This window comes from Penaeus monodon, chromosome 3 (assembly GCF_015228065.2).
Source record: "Penaeus monodon isolate SGIC_2016 chromosome 3, NSTDA_Pmon_1, whole genome shotgun sequence".
In the NCBI taxonomy this organism is placed as follows: Eukaryota; Metazoa; Arthropoda; class Malacostraca; order Decapoda; family Penaeidae; genus Penaeus; species Penaeus monodon.
Window position 1 is genome coordinate 10,509,380 of NC_051388.1, and position 6,201 is coordinate 10,515,580.

The window sequence follows — 6,201 nt, forward strand, 5'->3', positions numbered from 1 at the left end:
CCAGCCCTTTTGGTCTCTACCCTTTTTCCGCCCAGTTTTGGTCTCTACCTTTTCCCCTCCTAGCTTTTTGTGTCTCTCCCTTTCTCTCCCCTACCTTCCGTCTCTCCTTTTCCCCCTTCCCCGCTTTTATTCTCCCTTTTCCCCCCTCCTAGCTTTGTTCTCTCCCTTTCCTCTCCAAATTCGTACCTCCCTCCCCCTCTCCCAAACTTTTGTGTCTTCCCCTTTTTCCCCCCACCCTTCCCCTCTTTCCCTTTTTCCCCCTCCTAGCCCTTTTGATCTTCCCCTTTCCCCCCTCCTAGCTTTGTGGGCTTTTCCCTTTCCCTCTCCCAGTTCTGCTATCGTGACGCGAGGGGGGGGGGGAGTTTCTTATTTTGTTGTTTTTGTTTGTATACGTGAACGCAAACACAGACACACACACACGCACACGCACACGCACACGCACACGCACACGCACAAGCACACGCACACGCACACACACACACACACACACACACACACACACACACACACACACACACACACACACACACACACACGCACACGCACACGCATACGGACACACACACACACACACACACACACACACACACACACACACACACACACACACACACACACACACACACACACACACACACACACACACACACACACACACACACACACACACACACACACACACACACACACACACACACACACACACACACCAAGCCAGCCCAAGCCAGTGCTGGGTAAGTAGAGATGGTGACTCGATTAATAAAAAAAAGAAAGAAGAAGAAGAAGAAGAAAAAAAAAACCACCGGGCGGAAGGCAATGGCAAACCACCGCTCTAAATTGCCAAGAAAAATCATGGAAGCCCATGATCGTCAAGGCCGCGGTGGCCGAATGGTTAGAGCGTCGGACTGTCACGACAACAATCTGAGTTCGAGGGTTCGAGTCACCGGCCGGCGCGTTGTACCCTTGGGCAAGGAACTTCACCTCGATTGCCTACCTAGCCACTGGGTGGCCAAGCCAGCCCAAGTCAGTGCTGGTCCCAAGCCCGGATAAAATAGAGAGAATGATTACCTAAAAAGGTAACACCGGCACTCTCCGTGGAAAGGAACTGGGGACCCTACCACGTACTCACTCCAAGAGCATCACAACATGAAAAACTACAATTAAATATCATGCTGTGACCACGGCGGCTCAGACATGAACCTAACGTTAAAAGAAGAAGATGTAGTGAAGATAAATACATGCTACATAAAAAATCTATTCACTAGACTACACGGCCATGTAGAGCATGTATAATAGCTGGAACTGGAGAGCTTCCAATACAAATGAACTCAAACTATCCTTTTTTTCAATCTACGTATTTTGCTCTATTTAACCACAGACCTTCTCAGTTACCTTTTCTTTTTCTCACGCATGGAAACTGCCCACATGCCTCTCAGTGATCGCCAAAATATATACAGATCCCTTGCCAATAATATTAATATAAAGAAAATCTGCATGAGGGAGGGAAAAGTATATATAAGAAATTATATCATGAGGGGAGACTACGGAATACTACTACTCATAAAATGGAGAATTAATGTAGAGTTGCATCATTAATTATGTTTGTGACTTGACGAAAAGTTGTTAATTTTGCTAACAGACACGTGAAAATTTGGCCCAGCTGTTTTCTTTTGTTTTACGTTTCATTATAGTCGTGGTTTAATAACCAATAAAACTATAATGAAATGTCTTAATCCTAATAGCTACTCTAATTATTCCCATCTACCTTTTGAGTAGCAGGGGTTACATGCTGTACATTTTTTAAGTTCGGGGAGGTATGTTCATCCCGGATAGAGAGAAATGGGTCATTATTTTCCATTAGTTATATTTTGTTCATAATCATACTCAACACAACATGAACGACTGTATTCAAGTGATATTTTTTATGCCACCTGTTAAAGCAATGTCATCAAAAGTCTAGCACTACTGTATCGTTATAGTATATGTTATAAGGCGTTAAAATCCATGTTTTCTCATTATACCCAACTATTATCGATAGCAACAGGACATTAATAAAACCCAATGTGAAAATGGTTTTCAGTTTTCTTCAAAAGATGCCCAAAAATTGCCCAGACCCGGGATCGAACCGGGGACCTTTAGATCTTCAGTCTAACGCTCTCCCAGCTGAGCTATCTAGGCCTAAAATCATTACGTTAGGAATAGTTATTGTATGGGATAAATATTAATCTGATATTAATAAGAAATAAAGGTAACTGCGTGTTGTCAGTCCTAAATCTGTATTCAATATTTACTCAGAAGATCATTCTTATATTTGTTGTTACTTGGGCAAAGAGTGTCAGTCTCATCGACTAAAATAACTACACACAAAAAAGAAAAAAAAGAAAAAAGAGAAAAAAAAAAGAATCGTAAGTGGATAATTAAATATCTGAATAGAGTAATACACCATAGCCATCAAATCGTATCACATATATGACCCTATCAAGTAATTGTCTTGATAAGAGAGAGAAAGAGAGAGAAAGAGAGAGAGAGAGAGAGAGAGAGAGAGAGAGAGAGAGAGAGAGAGAGAGGAAGAGGGAGAGAGAGAGAAAGAGGAAAAGAGAGAGAGAGAGAGAGAGAGAGAGAGAGAGAGAGAGAGGAGAGGAGAGAGAGAGAGAGAGAGAGAGAGAGAGATGAAATGAGAAAGATAGATAGATAAATAAATAGATAGATAGACAGATAAATAGATAGATAGATAGATAGATAGATAGATAGATAGAGAGAGAGAGAGACTTAAAATTAAGTCATATTAATGACCGCAAACAGCTACCCTCCGCTTTTCCTCCATTCTCAAAACATCCGTCTCTTCAATCGTTCTTCATTTCCGTGAGGTACCTGCTACCCTCAACACCAAGGGAAATCCGAACTAATTAATCGTTATTAAAAAAAAAAAAGAAAAAAGAAAAAAAAAAGACTTACTGTTCTCTGGTTCTTTAATTTCCGGATAAAAAGAACACGAGAGAAATATATTCATGAACGGAATCCGCAAAATAAAGCAAATTGGATATATTTTTTTGCAGTACATCGAAAGCAAATGTAGTAGGGAGAGGGGAGGAGAAAAAGAAAAAAAAAACATTGCAACATGGTAAAATACAATTACAGAATTGATGCAATATTTTTTTTACCTGTTGTATGAATGGCTGGAATATGCAATACGCCCGATATTATTAGTTAGGTGTCTAAAAACGTGATAAAATTGTCTGTGATTTATGGCTTCATAAAACTCATCTGAACTACAAGATAAAATAAAAGATAAAATACAAGATAAAAAAAAAAAAGAACGAGGTTTTCGTGTTTTTTCACTACCCTCATCTCTGTGTACTTTTATTTTTGTTTTTTTATATGTGTATCTGTAAGTGAATTTTGATTACTTAACATTTTATGCTAATCATTCTAATTCTAAGAATGTAAAACGCTTTAAATTCTTAAAGTAGTAATCTATTTAAACCTCACAGCAAATTACAAACAGGCAGGCAGGCAGCCAGGCAGGCAGACAGGCAGGCAGGCAGGCAGACAGGCAGGCAGGCAGGCAGGCAGGCAGGCAGACAGGCAGACAGACATGCAGACAGACAGGCAGGCAGGCAGGCAGACAGAGAAACAGACAGACAGACAGATATACAGATATTATGTAAGTGTGTGTGTGTGTGTAAATACATTCGTGTTTTAAAAAGGTAAAACGCTTTAAAATCTAAAAGTAGTAATCTATCTAAACCTCACAGCAAATTACAAACAGGCAGGCAGACAGGCAGGCAGACAGGCAGACAGACAGCAGGCAGGCAGACAGGACAGGCAGGCAGGCAGGCAGACAGGCAGGCAGGCAGGCAGGCAGGCAGGCAGCCAGGCAGGCAGGCAGGCAGACAGGCAGGCAGGCAGGCAGGCAGGCAGGCAGACAGGCAGGCAGGCAGGCAGACAGGCAGGCAGAGGCAGGCAGACAGGCAGGCAGGCAGGCAGGCAGACAGGGCAGACAGGCAGGGCAGGCAGGCAGGCAGGCAGGCAGGCAGACAGGCAGGCAGGCAGGCAGGCAGGCAGACAGGCAGGCAGAAAGGCAGGCAGACAGGCAGGCAGGCCGCAGGCAGGCAGGCAACAGGCAGGCAGGCCAGGCAGGCAGGCAGACAGGCAGGCAGCGCAGGCAGGCAGCGGCAGGCAGACAGGCAGGCAGACAGGCAGGCAGGCAGGCAGGCAGGCAGACAGGCAGACAGAGCAGACAGAAGGCAGGCAGCAGGCAGGCAGGCAGACAGACAGCAGGCAGGCAGGCAGGCAGGCAACAGACAGACAGGCAGGCAGGCAGGCAGGCAGGCAGACAGACAGGCAGACAGACAGGCAGGCAGGCAGGCAGGCACACAGGCAGACAGGCAGGCAGGCAGGCAAGCAGACAGAGAAACAGACAGACAGACAGACAGACAGACAGACTGCCAGACAGATAGACAGATATTATGTAAGTGTGTGTGATGGTAATTATTATAATGATATCGATAAAGATAATGATGATAATGTAATTAAGATGATGATGATGATGATGATGATGATGATGATGATGATGATGATGAGAATGAGACTGATGATAATGATGATGAATATAATAACGGTAATGATAATTATGATGATGATACTGACAATGGTGATGATAATTATGATGATGATAATGACAATGATGATGAAATGATAAAGATAACGAAAATTGATGATGATGATAATAATGACAATGATTGTCAATAATGAAAATAATAATAATAATAATAATAATAATAATAATAATAATAATAATAATAATAATAATAATAATAATAATAATAATGATAATAATAATGATAATGATGATAATAATAATGATGATGATAATAATAATGATGATGATGATGATGATGATGATGATGATGATGATGATGATGATGATGATGATGATGATGATGATGATGATGATGATGATGATAATAATAATGATGATAATAATAATAGTAGTAATAATAATAATAATAATAATAATAATAATAATAATAATAATAATAATAATAATAATAATAATAATAATAATAATAATAATGAGAAGAAGAAGAAGAAGAAAAACGAAATAACAATGAATATAATAGCAGAGTTCCCCCTGGCTTTTGGTGGAGATTCATCCTTCTGTCGACCGTCGTTAATCCTGAAAATCTACGGACCTTTCTGCTCTGCAAAAAGCCGTGCCTTTGTTGTTCTTCTGTTTTTTACTTTAATGTAATTGTAATAAGAAACTGTTCTTAATTATATGATTAATATTTCCCATCAGGTCGTGTTCTACATCTACATCTGAATATTTGATCACTGACAAACTAATGTTCACACTTGATTTGCTGTAATCTTGCCTCGTCTCTTTCGATTAATTCACCTTTCTTCATTTTTTCTTGCTTTACTGTCTTTAATACTTATTGAAATATTATTTTTTTTTAGCCATTATAAACAAGGAAGGGGTTAAAATTAATATAATTCTTGATTTGACACAAAGGAGGGGAATTTTTAAAACCCGGATGCACCTACTTCCTACAAATATAGTGAATCGTGGAGGATCTAACCGTGTAGAAACTTAACAGGGCTACATTTATCTGGAAAATACACACTGCGGCTTGCCAAGATATGCAAATTCGCAAGCACCCTCTCTCTCTGCTGGGCTATTCGCACCAAAATAGTTTTCATTGCTGCCCGTTTTTATTTTCCTATTTTGCTTTTATTGGTCTATATTTTTATCTTTCTCTCTTTCTTTGTCTCTCTCTCTCTCTGTCTCTCTTTCTTTGTCTGTCTCTCTCTCTTTGTCTCTCTTTCTTTGTCTTTCTCTCTCTCTTTGTCTCTCTTTCTTTCTTTCTCTCTCTCTCTCTCTCTCTCTCTCTCTCTCTCTCTCTCTCTCTCTCTCTCTCTCTCTCTCTCTCCTCCTGAATATATATATATGTATATACATATATATAGATAAATATATATATAAATATATAATATATATATATATATATATATATATATATATATATATATATATATATATATATATATATATATATATATATATATATGTATATACATATATATATATTCAGGAGGAGAGAGAGAGAGAGAGAGAGAGAGAGAGAGAGAGAGAGAGAGAGAGAGAGAGAGAGAGAGAGAGAGAGAGAGAGAGATATGGGGCATAATAGCACTCAT

General features: G+C 39.9%; 1 non-coding gene across 1 annotated transcript; it reads right to left on the reverse strand.

The window, feature by feature from the left end:
* Window positions 1-2,105: 2,105 nt before the first annotated feature.
* Window positions 2,106-2,178, reverse strand: Trnaf-gaa. Its single transcript has one exon. It is a non-coding gene; the product is annotated as a tRNA-Phe (tRNA).
* Window positions 2,179-6,201: the final 4,023 nt, after the last annotated feature.